The 19,986-nt window shown below is 36.0% G+C and overlaps 1 protein-coding gene across 1 annotated transcript in view; it reads right to left on the bottom strand.

Annotated features, from left to right (window-relative positions):
- Positions 1-16,186, bottom strand: part of LOC120774125 — a 231,230-nt gene extending 215,044 nt beyond the window's left edge. The window contains exon 1 of the mRNA XM_040103496.1: positions 15,746-16,186. The gene's annotated coding sequence lies outside the window, so the exon portion shown is untranslated. The remainder of the gene's footprint in view (positions 1-15,745) is intronic.
- Positions 16,187-19,986: the final 3,800 nt, after the last annotated feature.

Here is a 19,986-nt window from a genome sequence, read left to right as displayed (position 1 = left end):
AACTTTGCACTTCAGTCGAGTGTTCTGGGAGCCTGTGCTATGTCAATATCTAATGAATGAGATTGTTAATTAGGCAGCACTTACCGACAATGGCATTACACGATGAGAGCCGTGGGGGTTCGGACGTTCATTTAGTGCAAACAAATTTATATTTGCTACTTTGCTAACACCAACTAACTGTACCTCGCTGTTTTCACACAACAATATTGGATTGCATACTTTTAGGCGCTGCAGCGCATTAAGCAACCAACATTGTTTGATTAAAGTATTACTAATATTCCCAGCAGGGATTTCTAACGAGTCAAATTTTATTAGCTGACCCAGCTCTATTATTATTAGGAGCTTATTTCACTTTTGCTGTTTTTTCTTATTATTTATTTGCTAATGTTTTCATTTCGTTATGTTTATTTGTTTCATTTGTACTTCACTATTTCCTTTCACTTAATTTAAATATACACAAACACACTCACGCTGACCACATGCGCCAAACCACATTGGTTGTTGTTGTTGTTGCTGGTATTTTCAAAGTTTTTCACATGCATTGCGACCACAGGTGCGTGACCCCAAAAAAGCGGAGCCCGCCTTGACTTGTGGTCCAGTGGCACCAGCGTGGAGCGTGACGCACACACACACACTCACACCCGCATACAGTGTCGTTTTTTATGATTTATAAACACGCAAATGCATAGTTCATTTTTATTACACTTCAAGCGAGATATTTTCGCAGCGCACACCTACGCAAAGAGCATATACGTATGTGTGTGTGTGAGTGGTATACATTTAATCAACAGCAATTTCATTCTCGAAATCGCATGGGAGTTTCGTTACTTCGCAAGCGCGTCCTACATATTGACCACAATGAGGGCAGACACGCACACAAGCACACACACATATATACACATATCACAATCTGTGAAATGGAGTTTCACATTACACGCTTTCCGCTCGCATGAATCGCGCACATTCAATAGCTTTCCTTGGCGCGTCGAGTGATCCCCACCTCCCTTCTTTGTATGTGTGTGTGTTTGTGTCCGTTCTTTCGATATGCGCCAATCCTTTCGTCCTTAAGTAAGCCAGACTGGCCACCACAAAATGACCGACTAAGCAAATGCAGACAGCGGCGTGGTGGTGGGGGGTATCAGCGCTGTAACGAAATTAGAGCAAAGTTGAAAACGGAAAAACAACAAAAAATATGAAAAAGAACTTTTTACGCTTTCACTTAAAGTTTTGTGTTGTTGTTGCACGCTTTGTTGCATGCATATTGAAATGCCACAATAGCAACAGACGGCGCGCCACTAAAAGTTCAGCAACAAATACTGCAAAACAGTACAAAATAAATAATCGAGCGAAAAAACCGCCTGACCCAAGCGCGAACGCGAGCGAGTGCTGCGAGTGGCCCCAGCTTGGCAAGCAAACTGTGGAAAATTACGAAAAAATATTTGCTCTGCGCACACTACTCCATAGCGCTATAGATTAAATGGAAGAAAAACTGTTTTCTTTTGCCTGAAGTTTACCCTTCACCGTACGAACTCTCTCGGCAAGTTTCGAATAGTTGATGGAAAACCAACAAACCCTTCTTTCTGTTTATTTGTGTCGCGAATGGACTTTTCGAGCCAAGCGAAGTTTCCGGCTCGCGGGTATAATGGATTTGTGCTGCTAACGGTTGTTTGAAGTAGTAAAACGATGACCTAACGGTTTTGCCAATTTCGTAATAAGTTATATCAAGCCTTGAAAAAGGGAAAAGTGGCCTTACTGAGGGCAAAAAGATCACTGGATCTCTTGAGATCGATCCTAAGCCAAAGGCTTTTGCGACTGCCCATGTACCGACGGTGGCCCAGCGCTGACCAAGCTTCCGCTAAACCCGGCTATCTAGTAAGAGAACACAAGAGGGTATGGAAGCACCGACTCAATAAATCGCATATTTATAGCCAATATTGTAATAAATTATATCAAGCCTTGAAAAGGGGAAAAGTGGCCTTACTGAGGGCAAAAAGATCATTTGATCTCTTGCGATTAATCTTGAGCCAAGAGGATTCTACGAAAGCGCATGCACCGATGGTGGCACAACGCTGGCCAACCTTCTGCCCAGCTATCTGGTTATAGTAGGACAAATGAGGATACGGAAGCACCGACCCGCTACCATTCTACCGATAGCGGTTCTAGGGTACTTTACCTTGTAAGCTCATCAGCTTTACAATTTTCTGCGATTCCGCTGTGTCCGGCACCCATACCACTCTAAACACAAAGACAGTCAATGCTATTGATAGGGAGGTTAGACACTCCTCGACCAACCCTGAACGCACTGTTAATGAGTTCAAGGCTCGGATCACCGCTCTGCTAACTGAGTGAGTGGTTACTTCTCTAAAGGAGGCTGTACTCCAGCGCAGTAAGTCTATTGCTACCTTAATGGTTGCAATCTCGGCTTAGAAAACACTGTAATAGTTAAGAAGTCTGAAGCTGGAGTTGATAACAAAACTCCTGACAGTAAATCCCTCAACAAACCTTTACCCCAAGCTTTGACCCATTCGTAAAGGAGATCACTGCCCCTCTCCTCCAACGGCTCCTTCCAACCCGCAACACCTTCGCCAGTATATGGGTAGAGAAGGAGCCGCCAGAGTTCGGTTTGGCGACGCCAAGATCCAAGTGATCCGGTACGAAGTCAAAGTGTGTGAGGGTTTCCGAGTGTTCACATGCGTTCTTTTACAAATCCGGATTATCTGAGTCTGATAGCAACTTTCGCAGCCATACACCTTCCGATGATATCTACGAGCACTGTGTGCAAGATGACGTTAAGTGCCATAGTTGAAGTGGATCTTAGTGCATCATACATACTAATGGGCGCCGTCCGTTGAACGTTTTCGAGTTTCTTTGTAAGTGTGGTCTTTTCTATAGCCCTGCACCACATAAAGACTCCATAGAACATAATGGGCTTCACTATGGTGTCACAATGCCAGAAGACCACTTTCGGAGAGAGATCTTATCTTTTGCTAATGGCTTCTCTACTGCAGCGTAAGGCAGTCGATGCCTTTTTTTCTGTCTCCTCGATATTCTGCTTCAATAAAAGCTTTCTATCCAGGATGAGCTCTAGATATTTCACTACAGCCGCCAGTTGCAGGCGGACGTCTCCCATTTGCGGTGACACCGGGATCTTGTATCAAGACCACTTCTGACTGCCTAATTTGTTACAACGCTGAGATAAAAAGGCGCCTATTATATCCCTGTAAATATTTTTTTAATATGTTTAAAATAAAATACTTCTTGTACGCCATTTTTCCAAAAATTTCTTCAAGCAAATACAAATCCGTAATAAAACTGATGCGCCGTATTTAACCCCGCCTTGCTTCTCTAGTTTTTAACTTGACCCTCATCTCATTGGATACTTTGAAATAAGCAAACTTTGCCAACGACTTTTTTGAAAGTTTTTAGAGTCTCAGCAGGTGATTAAGATGCCAGATACGAGTACCTGAATGAGGAAAATTTTGTATTGTATTTTTCTAAAGCAAAAGAAAAAGTTCGCAGAAAGTAGGTGGGAGCCGTTATTCCTGAAATTGTTTCGAATGTTGCTGCATTTCGGTCGCCATGAAGTTGATATTAATTAGTTGGTGAATATATGATGATATATATGATGGTTCAGATAAGAGATATGCCTTTTGGGATGCACTTATTCGCGTATCTAACACATAAGAATGCAAAGTACGCTCTTCCTTACATTAAAATCAGATATATCTAAGTGGCAGATTAGAAACTGTTTGCTACCAGACGACTGGTTGCTCTGATGATTGGGAATATCAAACTGTAAAGCAGTATAGTTTCCACGTCAGTTTGGTCTACGTAATCAAAGCGGACTCGGATTTTTATCATATCAAAGACTAAGAGAAAACGCGGACAACTTTACTTATGATATAGTCCCGCCCTATTACACAAAGTACCCGATATTTTAGCTGATAATGGCAACAGAGGGTTTCGACAAATGGAAGATAATGTCGTCTCAACAAATAAAGGCCTTAGGGAAAGACACTGCACTGGCCCTTCTTCCAAGGGACGGAATTTCAAAGATGATTAACTTTACAAAGAATTTTAGAATTACTTTCGGCAGCAGGGCAAAGTGTAATGACTTTACGCTCGATATAGTGCTGGGAGGCAGAACTATCCGGACCGTAAGGCATTGGATCAGGCATTGCGGGACCGCTTACCAAACTATACATACCAATGGGACGTTTTGCGAACATCATTCAAGCAGAAGTATTTGCTTTAAGTCAGTGCGTACAAATTAATCTCCAGAGTATCGCCATACTTAGCGACAGTCAAGCGGCACTAAAAGCGATCTCAGTGTATTAGGTTAGATCGCTTTTAGTAAAGGAGTATATAGGAACGCTGAACCGCCTATCAGTGTGCAATCGAGTACACCTAATCTGGATGCCGGGCATGAAAGGGTTACCAGCAATGAGCCAGCCGGCGAACTAGCCCGCTCTGCGGCAGCTTCCATGATGATGGGACCAGAACCATGCCACGGAGGAGGAGCGAGTGGGGAGAGTACAGCACTGGCAGCAGGCTGCAGAAATGCGTCATACCAAGCTGCTTCTGGGAGACAATTCCGCCTCCTTGTCGCGCTTTACAGAGGGCACTGCATCCTCGAGAAACACTTCTCAAATACATATATGGGCATAGTCTCTTGCGCAAACTGCCGGTTTTGCGACATGTAACAGGAAACTCGAGAACACCTAATTATAGATTGTCCAGTAATTTGCAGAAGCAGGCTAAAAACCCTAGGTTACATCTACGTGGACAGAAATCACATGGCCTCAGTCGCGCCCAGCAGGCTCCTGGAATTGTTCAGGATTTTGGACCTTGAAGACTATATGTGATATAGGGAAGGGCACAATAGACCGTAAGTCGCAGCGCAAAGCCTGAATGTTTATTTATCTCTCTAGTGAACCTTCAAATGGATCACCCTTTATAACACTTTGTAGAATCTTCAACGTTTTCTTCTGTGTGTTACAAACTTCGTGGCAAACAGAATAAAGGGTATACAAGACAACACCAACAACAAACAAAAAGTAAACGAAAACTGCAAAAGCGACCAAGTTCACCAGAATATCTTATAAGAAAACCGCAGCAGAGCAACATTTTTTACTTTTATTTAATTACACGCGCTTTATGATGAAATGCAACCTTGCAGCCACATTTGTACTTGGTAATTGCCGTTAGCAGCGCAAAAAGTTAAATTAGTTTTAATTAATAATGCTTGAAATGTAAACAAGACAACAGATTTTCGCACAAAACACCATTAATCATGTTCATTACAAGACATTTGTGCAAATATGAGCGAGCGCCCACACACACACACACGCACGTGAAAACCAGCAATTCGGTGTTGCAGCAAACAAAATTCGAAAAGAGAGCGGTGAAGCAGAGGGTGCTAAGTTTGTGGCGTGACAACGTTGAAATTAAATGAGTAACTGTAAACTGGTGTAGGTATATGTATTACGTAAAGCATACTTTGCGCCGCCCACATAATATGTACACCACACAGACACACACACTCACACACAAGCGTTTGAAATGCATTTCGCGCACATGGAGGCTGCCGGAAAGTCGGCTGGCCGTGTTGAGTTGAAACTTCTTGGCGCAACAGTATTGTTGTTGCTATTGTTGCAGCGCCTTTATTGCAGTGTACTTTATTTTACGACAGCATTTCATGCACAATACACGAGGCGGAGGGACGAGTGGCGTGGGGAGCGCCATAAAAGTGATGGCGCAAACTTGAAGACTCCTCCCGCACCCTGAGCCAACCCGCTGAAGAGAAGCCAGTAGCAATGGCAATGGCAATAGCATCATTTACGACGCTTTCACGCGCTCGTACGTACGTTCGTTCGTTTCGCTCGTTAATGAGACGGAGTGACTACAATGACTAGGAGGACAGCAGCATTTGCCATTCATGGCTGTCAAGTGTTGTGTTGCGCGACTACAACTTTCACAAAAAAAAAGCAAAGAAATAAAAAAAGAGTGAAGAATATGCTGCTTTCAGCCGTGCCAACGCATAGTCGCTTACTTTTCCATATACATATATATTTATCTACTTTTTGTCGGCCCTTGGTCCTCATGGCCAACAACAGCAAGCAAGTCAGCGACGGCAATGAATGGCAAAATAGCAAAAGTGAAAGCATCATTTTGGCGCTTTTTAAATTGATGACCACAGATCCTGCATGGCTAAATGTCAAAAGCCGTTCATGCAAACTTCTGAAAGGGCCAAAAAGATTAACATTTGCATAAACAAAGTATGGGCTTGATGCCCGGTAGGAAATTTTCAACTAAATGTGTTTGGTACGAAGAAGTGATGCCACCAATTTCGTTCAACTAAAATTTACGGTTATGGAATGAAGATTGCTTCAAAAGTGATGATGATGAAAAATGTTTGTATGGCAGCTATATGCTATAGTGGCCCAATATCGGCGGTAAAAAGACGTGTACAAAATTTCATTAAGATATCTCAAAAACTGAGGGACTAGTTCGCGCATGCATAGACAAAAGGACGGACGGACCGACCGACAGACGGACATGCTTAAATTCAACAGAATACTAAGCATACTAAGGACCAAAGCATCTGCTTTGACTTCCTCTGGATCCTCCGGAAATAACCTAATTAGCAGAGAGAATCAATTCATCTGACATTCTTAATTATTTTGGCTCATTATAGCCTTAAAAGTTAGAAAAAACGATATATTCTACACCGAATGAACGTGAAAAAGTCTTAGTTGTAAACAAATAGTGTTTTCGCGTCTCTGATCACACAATCCACCTGCTAACGCAGGTGCCAAGATTGTGGATGTGTCCAGTTTATTAACAGAAAATAAATCTTACCAATAAACTTCAAAAAGAAAGAGAGATGAAGAATGAATATATCATTCATCATTATCTATAAAACTGTCTTACGAGACTGATTACGAGATTGAGAGCTATCCAATGTTTTTTGCTCAGCCAAGGCCGTGGGATAAGCCTCCTCAATATTACATATAAGGTTCTATCGAGCGTATTGTGAAAACCCGCCGTCAGCAAACTGATTGACCTTATCAGTGTGGCTACAAGCCTGGAAAGTCAGCAACAGACCAGAAATTCGCCATGCGCCAAATCTTGGAAAAGACCCGTCAAAAGAGAATCTTCACACACCACTTCTTCGTTGACTTTAAAGCTGCTTTTCACAGCACGAAAAAGAAGCTGCCTTTTGCCGCTATGTCTGAATTTGTTATCCCCGCAAAAATAATACGGTTGTGTTAACTGACATTGAGTAACACCAAAATCTCCGTCAGTATCGGGCAGGACCTCTCCGATACCAAACGAGGTTTCCCATAAGGCGACTCCCTATCGTGCGACTTCTTCCATCTTCTCCTGAAGAAAACAATTGGAGCTACAGAGCTGAATGGGGAAGGTACCATCCAATGATATTTATATAATTGACTTTCTGCTTAGTTCTGCTTTTTACAGACTGGATAATGAAGCGAAGTAAATGGGTCTGGTAGTGAACCAGAGCAAGACGAAATATCTCCTGTCATCAAACAAACAGTCGTCGCTCTCGCGACTGGGCACCAACGCCACTGTTGACACTCATAACTTAGAAGTTGTAGATAATTTCGTCTATCTTGGAAACAGCACTAAACAACAACTATGTCAGCCTCGAAGTTCAACGCAGATTGACTCTTTCCAACTGGTGCTATTTGTAATTCGGACTGAGTAGGCAATTAAGAAGTAAAGCTCTTTTTCGGCGAACAAAGATCAAAATTCTATAAGTCACTCGTTATTCCCGTCCTGTTATATTGTACGAAGCATAGACGACGACTATATCTGATGAGTCGATGTTACGAGTTTTCGAGAGAAAGGTTCTGCAGAAGATTTATGGTCCCTTGCGCAGTGGCAACGGTAAATACCGCGGTCGATGGAACGATGAGCTGTACGAGATATACGACGACATTGACATAGTTCAGCGAGTTAAAAGACAGCGGCTACGCTGGCTAGGTCATGTCGTTCGAATGAATGAGAACATTCTAGCTCTGATAAGGGTAAGCAGAGGAAAGAAGAACCCCACTACTCCGTTGGAAAGATTTGGTGGAGAAGGACCTGGCTACACTTGAAATTTCCAATTGGCGCTAAATAATGGAAAGGAAGAACGATTGACGCGCAGTTGGAAAATCGGCTATAACCGCGTAAGCGATGTCTACGGCTATAAAGAAGAAGAAGAGGAAGCCACAAAAATTTTAGTTTTATGCCTGGTAAAACTAGAATCTGGCGACAACTGGAAACATTATATCTTCTTAAACACTATTGCTCTATTTGTGAACTATACAATATTTCTAAATATACTTTTCCGTTGCAGAACTCTTTCTTTGCCTCTTATAAGGTCTGGTACAAATTAATCTATTATTTTTCCAATAAATTGCTTTAGTTGATTGCACCTTTCGTTGTAAACTTCATGAACCCAGCTTGGATTGATGGTTTACCGTGTGTTTGGTGGGACTTCCGGGGAGTCATCTGCCATGAGCTGCTTCGCTAGAGCCAAACTCTTAATTTGGACTTGGAATTATCAACAAGTGGACTGTTTGAAAGAAGAAATCAGAACCGAGTAGCTTTATTCATTAGGCGAGAAATTGTGCTTCATCGAGACAAAAACAGACCACGCACATCAATAGTGACTCGGCAGAAGCACCAGCAGCTTGATTGGAAGGGTCTAATGCATGCACTTTATCTGACAAAGCTAGAAAAAAGGGATAACCATTTGTTGCTCTATATGTCGCATGATTTTGCTGGTGAAATATGGCAACGATGATCGACAACCCCAAATACTAGATAATTTACTTGACTTTTTGAAAGCGAAAATATAAACCAGCAAGAACCTTAACAATCTTCAAACGAACATTCTCGTCGAATTTAACTTCTTGTTCACCATGAAGTCGAGTTATTGATAATCACATTTTAAAAGTAAAAGAAAACATGAAATGAGTTCAAAAGTGAATCAGTAATAACGCACCTTCACTCCACAACCAAATGCGGTCAATATCAGTACTTTAAACGAAGCGAATTTGTCTGCAGGGTAAATTTAGATTGGCATATAAATAAATTGCAAAAACAAAATTCGCCTCGAGTTTTGCGCGAAAATGAAAACAAGTACGAAAATGCAAATATAGACAAGTAGATGAAAATGTTTTGAATGCAAAAAGCTTTTATAAGCACACACATATACTTGTACATGCATACTTGCAGGCTAGGGGTACATGTCAACCCGAGTTTTTCTTCTTCTTTTTACTCCCACTGGATTAACTCGACCGCGGCAGCTGACGGACGATAAAATTACTGAATTACTCGTATTTTTAAATGAGCTTTGTCTGTATTATCCGCTTATGGCAAATGCGTCGGCCAGTCTGTCGAAATACGAGTAAGAGAGTCATCTTAGCGATTTCAATGCAAATGCGATAGAATAGTACTTTGCAAGTCCATGAATATATGCGCTTATAGCTGATATGAATATTGTATTCAGCACATAAACAGTTATGCAAATATTTGTTTTAATAATTTTGGAGAGTAAAAAATACGCGAAAAATGGAAGTAAGCTGGTGCTAAGTTCGTACAGAATGGAGTCTGAGAATGAACTGGCGTGTATTTTCTGACAATGTTCTTAATATCAAGTGCTACCACAAGCCCGGGTACGCTATTTGCATTAATACTGGATAGCTATGAAACCCTCTAGGACAGTCGGGTCTAGATAATCGTAATGTATCCGGAGTTCTCTCGATATCTAATGACCTTAACAACCCTCTAGTGGTCAAAGTTATAAATAAAGGACCGAAAATTCAAAAAAGTCTCGAAGTCTACGAGAGAAGTTGAAAGACACATGAAATGTGAACCTCGATCTCTATCAACCATTAAGTCTTCAAATTCAGGACTGCTTTGAATTTTCTTAACATTATACTTTCTGTCAACGCTCTATAACCTATAAAAATACCTTGGATAACTTTCATAATCCTTCTTCACTTCCAAAAATAGAAATAACCGACGCCTTTCTGGATCTGAACTCATTATTTGGCTTTCAAAAAAAAACATTTTACTCAATAATACCGTAAAGAAAGTCTTCCAAGACAATCGTAGCACCCTGAGCGTGATTCCCTACGTCACTGTTATGTCTTCGAATTCAGGGCTGCTCTAAAATTTCAACATAATCCCTTTTTTGAACAATCTAAAGGGTATTTCCTCAGAAAAAGTTATCTGCAGAGTAACGTAAATAATACATTGGATAACTTTCAAAGATAAAGTTCTTCTTCGCTTCCAAAAACTTGAAATAACCGACACCTTTCTGCAGCTGGATACATTATTCGACCTCCGAGAAGAATTCTTGTCAAGAATACCTTAAGGAAAGTCTACCAGGACCAGCGAGAATATCAGGTATAATTTGGTATAACTTAATTTCTACTCCAGTTTTGCTGGACCTGAAACAAGTAGCGGATATATGAAATGATAAGACTGTTTAGGAAGTTCGCTCCTCATTCTGTTATTTTAGCGACAAAAAAAATATTTTCGAAATAATTTTTCAAGTTGACAGATAGATCAGTTATCATACCTGATCTCTTCCTAATAAGTAGACTCGACTTTCATGGTAATAATCGCGTCTCATCGTCTAAACCTGAATCAAGTATCGAACGGACGGAAAGACAACACTTTTTGGTTGAAAGTTCGTTTCTCATTCTGTTATTTTAGCGACAAAAAAAATATTTCCGAAATAATTTTTCTAGTTGACAATTCGTGATCAGATATCATCCCTGTTCTGTTCCTATTAAGTAAATGCGACTCTCATTTGGAAGATCGTGCCTTCTTCTCTAAACATTTTTGCATACAATCAAGTACTAGCAACTTCAAAACTATCGAAAATCACCGTTAGTTCCGCAAATTCATATTAAGCTTATGCGCGAAGCTACCACTGGGCATAAAACTATTTATTCTGTATTTGAGTACAAGGCAATTTCATAGTTATTTATGCAAAGCATCGAGTCGGACAAAGTGCATAAACTATTTATCATTCGCCAGCACTATGCTCAAACTTCAGAAATTTGTATGTAGTATGTATGTATGTATGTACGTATGTATGTGTGTGTTTGTATGTGCGCAGAGCTTGCGTTATCCTTGAGCGCATAGATGTTGCTCATGACATGGCCATTCAAAGCAATACATTTCAATGAACTCTCTTTTGTGTGGTCAAAATATTCCATTGCTTCATAAATAATTCAAAACAAAGAAGCTACAAATCTACGTTTAAGCTTTCATTGCTTCTGGCACTTCTTGTTTTTTGGGCAATATAAATGAGTACGCGCATCTATTGGTTATTTTATTCAATTGCTGCATAGTTATCGCAAACAATGCTCGACAATATGGATAAAGAAGCAAAGTTCATTTTGTGGAATTTTGAAAAAAAGTTTATTGTAAAGTCTTTGAAGAAATTTCAGGTTATGCGAGTTATACTTTTCTTCAGCTGTAGACTAAAGCAGTAGCAAAAGTAGCAGAAGTAGGTCATTTGGTAACCGCTAAATTATTTTTTAGCAATAATGCAGTTGAGTCTTAACTCGACTTAAGCGCTTTTGGCTGGTCATTAAAGAATTTTCAACAGAAAAATATTGCTTCAAAATTATTCACGTTGTCGATTATTCGAGTTTATTTTTTGTGCTTAAAGTTCAGCGAATATTTTGATCTGCTCGACAAGTGACTTTTGAGGAGTTAGGTTCGTTTTTTACACATAAATTTTTTGAAGTGTTTGTGAAGCAGAATTTACGGATATTTTATGCAAATGATTGTCAAGCATTTAAGTGTTTCACTTCACAAATTTTATGTTACAAATCGCTTCAAGTTATTGCGTTGATAAGTTTAAGTCAATATAAGTCGAAATGATTACGAGGGTATAGCCGTATATAAGTAGTTTTCGGGCAATATTCACGATATAACGACTCAGAACGACTTCAGAAGCTATTATTAAATTTATTCTCAATTTTTGTCATATTGAATAATTCCAGGCAAAGTTTTTGAAATGTAAATGTGGATCTTAATATCTTTTCAGGATGAAAAAATGTTTTCAAAACGGAAAGGAAATAAAAGGAAATAGGAAGAAGCCGAAATCGCCTGAAGAGTGCTTTAACAGGTAGATATGTTCGATATGGTTAAAAAATCATAGGAGAAAAAATATAAAAGACTCTTCAAATTGGTGATTTCATCTTACTAAATAGTATATCGTCACCTAAAATGCAAAATAACGTCACATCACTTTTCATAAGTTTACAGGCGAAAAAACGATATAATAAAAACCACACATATTGAAACAAAATTTGAGTTTAGGTTACAAAATGGTGATATATAGGTTATATATTGGTTAAATATTGGTTATATCTGACAGCAAGCAGGAAGCTTAGGCTACATATTATTTACATCTTCACAAGCATTAAGAAACTCAATTTCGATTTTTTTGATGATAAAAAATTTGAGTTTTGGTTATAAAATGGTTATATATTGGTTATATCTGTCAGCAGAAGCTGAAAATTTTAAGCTACAAATATATGATTTGATTCACTACATCATTGTGAGCAATAAAAAACAGAATTTCGATTTTTTTGATGATGCATTGTTTTGCATTTTAGGTGACGATAGGTGCTCCGTTTCAAATACATGTACTTCAGATAGATTCATAATGTTTCCCTCTTGAACTTGAAAGAGAAAATATACCTATATTAACATATGACTAGAACCAGATATGTTAACTGTAGACTGAATTACAGGTTTACAAAGGATAAATTGTATATCGAAAAAAATCAGATTTTAGAGGTGAGCAAAGGAAATTATGGCAGATATCCCCTGGAACAGCAAATATTTTCATTGAAATTTTCGTGTAAAAATTTTGTTGAAATTTAAAAATGTTGTATATATAATATTTTCTTTATTTCAATCACTACCGACTTACATATGTACATGATTTAATTTTTAGAAATATTAAAAACTTTATCCTACACATTAGATAGTATAAAATATATTACTCATACGACGTGGCGTACCTAAAGCTTTGATATTTAAGTGTTTTTTTCGACTATTTCACCAAATTTTTCAACACTTTGCGCTTCACTTTTTAATGTCTCTACATTTTTGAAGACTAAAGATAAACAGATAAATTACTCATACACATGGCATTCCTAATGTTTTTGATATTCAAATGTTTTTCGGCTATTACACCAAATTTTCAAAAACTTTTCGCGTGACTTTTCAATTTTACATTTTAACGTTACATTTTTTTATATTTCTTAAGACTACATTTTTATTATTATTCTTTGTTAATTTTTCAAGAGTCAAAATGTATTTCTGTTACACTAAAAAAGACAAATCACTCATACGCCGTATCACACCAGCTGGTATTGGTTGGTTTTATGCTTGTAAAAGTTGCTATGAGCAAAAATTATTAATTCAATTACCGGCAGATATGTGTACAAACGTAAGAGTTATGGATACGCTTTATTCATTTAATGAATGTTTTACGGCCGATATCATAATAATGGTGTAAAAAGACTTTATCTTGATTTTGAGCGGTTAGTTTGTATGGCAGCTATGTGCAATAGTGGTCCGATCTGAGCAATATGTTTGGAGATTATAGTGTTGACTTGGAAAATAATATGAGCCAAATTTCGTGAAGATATTTTCTAATATAAAATAGTTTTTCTTAAAAAGAAATTGATTTTGATGTGGGGTTGTATGGCAACTGTATGCCAATGTCGTCCAATACGAGCAATATGTACGGATATTGTAGCCTTGGCTTTTACCATAATCTATGACCAATTTCGTGAACATATCAGCCAAGTAAAAACATTTCCCATTCAAGAACTTAATTTCGATCGGTTAGTTTGTATGGCAGCTGTATGCTAAAGTAGTCCAATACGAGCAATATGTTCAGAGATTGTAGCCATACTTTTAGCAATAATCTATGCCAAATTTCGTAAAGATATCTTTTAAAATTAAAAAGTTCTCCATACAAGAACTAGATTTTGAGCGCTCAGTTTGTATGGCAGCTATACACTAAAGTGTTCTGATCTGCATAATACCGCAGGATTTTTCAACGCTACTTTGGACAATAAATTGTTAAAAATTTCATGAAGATGTCTTGTCAAATCAAAAAATTGTCCGTACAAGAATATATAAAAGCATAACTTACTTTGTAAATATTATACATTTTCAGGTTTTTTGTTTAAAAATGCAATATGAATTGACGCAAATTTATTGAAATTTCGCTTGAATTCATGGAGTTATAGAGATATTGTAAATTACATCACACTCAAAAGCAATTAAACGCGTTGAAAAATGTCACTCATACGCCATGTTCTCCCCCATTGCGATATGCAAGCTAGCTCCCTTAAAAGTTGTTTTAATACAATTTGCAACATTTTTTATAAAAATACAATTCAAACATGAGTCGATTATTTGCGATTTCAGTCATGGCGTATTATAAAAAATGTTTGAAGCGCTGCCAAAGCTCCTATACATATACATATGAATATATGTATGTATGAGCGGCGAACTTTTTTTTGCGCGATATGACGAGCTCAAACAATACATAACAAAATTAAAATTGTTTCATTTTTTTAGCTACATAAATTTGGTATGCAAAGCCTTAAGCGCATTTGGCGCCAAAGAACCAGCAGCAAAGTAAATATTTGTAATTTCCCAAGAGCTTTGTAATTTTCAATATTCCACCAAAAATGTTTATAAAATTGACATGCATAATTTATTGGCAACAACAAGGCATAGACGAATATGTTAAGCATGTATTTATACTATAGCTATGAAGCATGAATTTTATTTATAGGCAAGTGTTATTGGATACATATTTGTTTGGCTGGTATTGCATAATTTTAGGAGGCAATCGAATTTATTTGAAATGCTAGCTGAAATTGAATAATGCCACGAAATTTTAGTGGAAAATTCAACAAAAATATTGAGTTTTCGAGAGCAGAGGAATGTCAAAGTCACGAGCACACATGAAAACCTGAAAGCGGGTGACTGGAGTCATTAAATATTAGAGAAATACAAAACAAATAAAATCTCTTCACAAGTTCACTGGACCTCACAAGAAAACTTTCAATAAAAAGCGACTATATATTTCATCCGTTTCGTCAAGGAATCAAGGAATTTTTCAATATTTTTACTGAAGAATAAGGTGTGTGACTTCAATAAAGTACGATTATAATAAACCGCCCGAATGTAGGCAACATTTTTATAATTTCTCACTATATAACAAATAATTTAAAAATATTCAGTATAAATTTTGAGTAATAAGGTGTGTGACTTGGATAAAGTACGATTATGATGAACCGCCTGAAGGTAGGCAACATTTTTTATTTAATGTCTTACAATATAACAAATAATTTATAACTATTCAGTATAAATTTCGAGTAATAGAGTGTGCGACTTCGATAAAATACGATTATGATAAGCCGCCTGAATGTAGGCAACATTTTATTTTTAATTTCCTATACATATATTTCAACCCATATCTAAAAATAATCAATGCCAAATCAGTGAATATAAAATTTGTGTACATATTATATAAAAAACACTTCATATAATCTCGTTATTTTTCAAACAGAATTTTAATAAAATATTTTCAAACCGCTCTCTGCATAAATTTGCAAATATTTGCATAAATTTTGCAGTCAAACAAATCAACTAGTGTTTAGCTTACCTGTTTGTCTTGTTTAGCATTTATTTCCATTTTATGTTTTCACTTTGCGATAATTCGCAAAATTTTATATTTGTATTTTAATGACATAATTGTTGTTTTTATTTGCTGACTGCTTATGAAACTCACATTTTAGCGCAATTAAACGTAGTCACTTTTTTCTATTTGCTATGCCTCTTAGGTGCTCGTTATTTACATAAACTACCGCCTAGAACTTGCTTCTAGTTAATTAGTAGCTAAATTTTAGTGCTGATTTAACTATGTACTTTTATTATTTGCTAGCAAACAATTGCAGTGGAACATCAAATCTGTTGTTTGTGCTCAGCTAACCCAACTACTGATTTTTATCTTAATTAAGTTTTGATCTATAGATAGTTTATGTGTATTAGTGTGCTCGATTATCTTTTAATTATTTTTTGTTTTGTTTTTTAATTTTGTTGGTATTTTTTTATTTTTTTTTTTTACAATTATTTTATAATTTTTCTGGTAATTCGTTTGTAATTATTTTAGTAATTTTTTAATAATTTTTTTAAATTATTTTTTACTACACAATGCAGTTTTGAAATCGATTTATTTTTTTTTTTTTTAATTCACTTTGTTTATTTTGATTAAATTAAATCTTTTATTTAACTCATTGTTTTAATGAACTCAATTAACACCAAATTGTTGTTTTTCCTGTTGAAATTAGTTTTGTTAATGTTCACCTAAATTAAAAAAAAGTTTGTGAGTTTTCGAACTAAAGTTTTTTCATTTTTCGATTAAGACTACTTTTTGTAAATATTTTTATAATTTAATCTGATACTTTAATTTTTTTTTTAAATTTTTATTAATACAATTATTTTTTAATATTTTTATAATTTACTCGGACATTTCAGATTAATTCATTTTTATTAGAGTATTTCATGAGTGTTTATTGTTTCTGCTTAATTTTTTATTTTTTTATTATTTTTATTTTTTATTTACTATTTCTATTATTTAATTCTGTGTTGTTTTATTTTTTTCTTGCTTTTTCTTAATTTTTCATTCATTTTCCGAATACAATTTTTGGAATTTTTATCTGAATTAATCTGTAATTAATAAGATTTCACATTATAGAATTTTTTTAATATTTTTTAGTTGTTTCTTATTTAAAAATGTTATATTCATTTTTTGAATAAAAATTTTGTAGTTACTTTCTTAATTAATTTTTAATTACTCATTTAGAATTTAATTTTGAATTAATTATGATCGGAAGAAACTATAAGAATTCTGTATTTAATTTAATTTAATTTAATTGATTTTTTTTAATTTAATTTTTATTATTTTTGGTTTTATTTTATTTACTTTTCTTTTATTTTCTAATTTTATTTTTATTTTCTTATTTTATTTTATTATATTTTATTTATTTTTCTCACCTTTTTAAATTTTTCATTAATTTTTTTGGAATTTTTTGCATAATTAATTTGTAGTTTATATTTTTTAATTTAATTTTTAATTAATTGTTAATACACTGTGAGAATTCTGTATTTAATTTTATTTAAATTTTCTGTTTTTTCAATCTTCTTTCCTTTTTTTGATTTGTTAAGCATAAATTATACTGCTTTTATTGAGTTCTTCAATTCATTTTTATTGAAAATTTCTATATATTTTGATTTTTATATTTATTTTTCTTTAATTTTAGTTTTAATTTACTTTAATTTTTTTAACAATGGATTTATTAATTTAGTTTTTTCTTACTTTTGTGCTAATTTTTAATTTCAGTTAATTTGAAAAAACCTTTTTATTGCAATTAATAAAATAGTTTTTCCTCCCTGTGTATGCATATAATTTTTAATTTTATTTCCTTAACTGTATTTTGTTTCTTATTACTATTATATTTTTATTAAAATTTTTTTTATTAATTTTTTTTGTCAAACATTTTTTATGAACTTAATTTTAAACTAATTAAATAATTATTTTTATTAAATAATTTATAATTTTACCCGTATTTTGTTATTTATTATCATTATTATTATTATTAATATTATTTATTTATTTTTTTTTTCAAAACATTTCCTATTAATTTAATTTTTAACTAACTAAATAGTTTCTTAATTATAAATAATTTAATTTTTTTTTCAGAAATTCAAAATTTTTCCCACTCAATTCGACATCACCTTAAACTCGCATAAAACACACACCCTGTTGCACTACGAATGCATAAACTCAATTCGTAATTTTGTTATTGTAAACTTTTCACTTAATTCCTTAAATCGCATTACAATTTACAACCGTAGATTTGCGAGTATTTCTTGCCGACGATTAACAGCAACGAACAATTAAAATATCATTTCATGCTTTATGATTCGTTTTCATGCACATTGCTGTTGTTTTTGTTATTGTTAAGCTCACTATACGCCAAGTTACGGTAGTTACATATTATTTTATTTGCCATTACTTTCCGTTATTTCACTTTTCATAACTGCGAGCTTTGATTCTCGAGTGATTTGCCGACGATTTCGCAATTTCACCGAACATTCGCAACACTGTCCGACAATTCGCACATTTCGAAGCATTAAAGTTGTTGTTGCACAACATTGAATTTCACTTATTTTCATTTGCATTTTTATTATAATTTCTCAATTTACGGCAACATGCCGACTGCCCCGCTGCGCCGCAACAAAGTGCCCAAACCTTCTCGCACAAGCGATTCAGCCGCTGCTTCTAACGGTATGAGTGTGTTGTTGGCGCGGTCCGACTCCTTGCGATACAGGTAAGCTCGTTCCACGGCGTTGCCACGTGGGGGAACTTGAGGGGCGGCTGGTTGGGGGCACACGATTTATTGCTTTATATGATTTGGAGTTTAGTTGCTGTTGGAGGAGTTGCCAAGCTTGCTGCTTTGCTCATGGCGGCAGGCAGGCAATCATTCGCGCGCACACACGCTTACGTTTGTATGTGTGTGTAGTTGTAGTGGCGCTAACAGGAAAACGTTCGTTGTGCATACTTTGCTGTATTTGTTGTTGTTTTTGTATTTATTATACTGCTTTCACGGCAGTGGCATGTTTGCTGTTACTCTTGTTGTTGTTTTTGTATTTCTTATTTATTATGCCTTTTCGTGTTTTCTTTAAAGATTGTTGTTGTTGTTGTTCTTTTTTGTTCTACTGTTACACTTGTTTTTTGTTTGTGTTGTTGTTGTTGCTTTTTGCTTGGATTAGTTAGTCTCTTCACTTCGACTGCTCTAAGTGGCTTCCAAGCTGCGTGCTTTTCGTAAATTCACCGTACATTTCTTTGTTGTTGTTGTTCTTACCATGCTTTACATTTATTTTTCTGGTTTTTTGTTGGCCCGTTTTTCAGTTGCTTCTTCTACTTTTGGCTTACACAACTTATATAAGATTCAATGTTCCTCAGCAACTACTACATAGCTTCGCTTGAGCGCTTACTCACACACACACACATACATATACATTAGACACATTTACACGAGCGTGCCTACGCAGATGCGCGAGTCAGTAGGCAAAAGTAGTTAAGCACACACTCACACACACACATGGGAATGTATGTGTGCAGGCTGTCTAAGTGCTGGGGTCTCGTCTCGTGGCCGTGGGGTGGTGATGATTTCACTTTCTACCGCTTTCCATTAAATATTTTGTTTTGTAATTGCATAAACACAGCAACACCAACACCAATGTGTGTGCATCACACTAACACACACGTATATAACAGTGCTAGCACATAGCATACAAAGAAATATGCAGAAGCGCGTGCACTTTCTCAGCGTTGTCTCCTCGTAGTACTACAATTATGTATGTTTGTGCACACATACACACACACACAACTACAAATATACAATTATAGTAGTTGTAGCTTGCTTCAATGTGCCAACTAGCCAGCCAGCTAGCCCGCGCGCGTGTGTGCGTGTCGGCCAGGAATGTCTGTCCTTATATTATTTTAGAATATTTCTTTGTTTGCTTGTTTTTGCTTATGATATTGTTGTTGTTGTTGTTTCAAACACTTGTATGTGTGATAGGGCTAGAACCCTTTTTATTATTCACTATTGGCGGCGCGTTAACTTGCATCGAAACGTTGTTAATACGAACAGAACCTCACGAAGACTAAACTAACCGCTGCATGGTAGTCCGTTATTTAGGCACCGTTATGTTCTCAAAAAGCTTTTTGGCTGGCAATGCAAAGTTCTTGTGCTTTTTTAACGAAGCATTTGGTGAAGAGCGCAAAAAGCTAACGATGTGTCGGCTTGCTGGTCGTAAATCAGGCCAAGGAGCTTTCAT

The sequence above is a fragment of the Bactrocera tryoni genome, chromosome 4 (genome assembly GCF_016617805.1).
Source record: "Bactrocera tryoni isolate S06 chromosome 4, CSIRO_BtryS06_freeze2, whole genome shotgun sequence".
In the NCBI taxonomy this organism is placed as follows: domain Eukaryota; kingdom Metazoa; phylum Arthropoda; class Insecta; order Diptera; family Tephritidae; genus Bactrocera; species Bactrocera tryoni.
This window is presented reverse-complemented; position numbering and strand designations above follow the sequence as displayed.